This window comes from Sinocyclocheilus anshuiensis, unplaced genomic scaffold (assembly GCF_001515605.1).
Source record: "Sinocyclocheilus anshuiensis isolate Anshui unplaced genomic scaffold, SAMN03320099.WGS_v1.1 scaffold217, whole genome shotgun sequence".
NCBI classification, from domain to species: Eukaryota; Metazoa; Chordata; class Actinopteri; order Cypriniformes; family Cyprinidae; genus Sinocyclocheilus; species Sinocyclocheilus anshuiensis.
The window spans coordinates 2358978-2359327 of record NW_015536538.1 but is presented as its reverse complement, the minus strand read 5'-3'; the positions used below and the strand labels follow the sequence as shown (position 1 = coordinate 2359327).

Below are 350 nucleotides of genomic sequence, written 5' to 3'. Positions count from 1 at the left end.
AATGCCATATAGAAGAACCTTTTTTGTCTAAATGGTTCCATAAAGAACCTTTAACATCTGAAGAACCTTTCGATTTCACAAAAGGTTCTTTGTGGTGAAAGAAGGTTCTTCAGATTATAAAAAGTTAAAAAATAGATGTTTCTTTAAAGAACCTTTGACTGAATGGTTCTTTGTGGAACCAAAAATGGTTCTTCTATGCCTATGGCATCGCTGTGAAGAACCTTTTAAGCACCTCTATTTTTTATCTTGGCTTTATTTTTGATAAATAATGGCACGGTGTGATATGTCATGTGATTCTGTTCATCTGAGGATTTATTTTCCAAATTTTAAGACCTGCCAAGTACCAGATC

At 33.4% G+C, this 350-nt stretch overlaps 1 protein-coding gene across 1 annotated transcript in view; it reads left to right on the top strand.

The window, feature by feature from the left end:
• Positions 1-350, top strand: part of LOC107696585 (leucine-rich repeat and immunoglobulin-like domain-containing nogo receptor-interacting protein 3) — a 46993-nt gene that overhangs the window by 42363 nt on the left and 4280 nt on the right. The window lies entirely within an intron of this gene.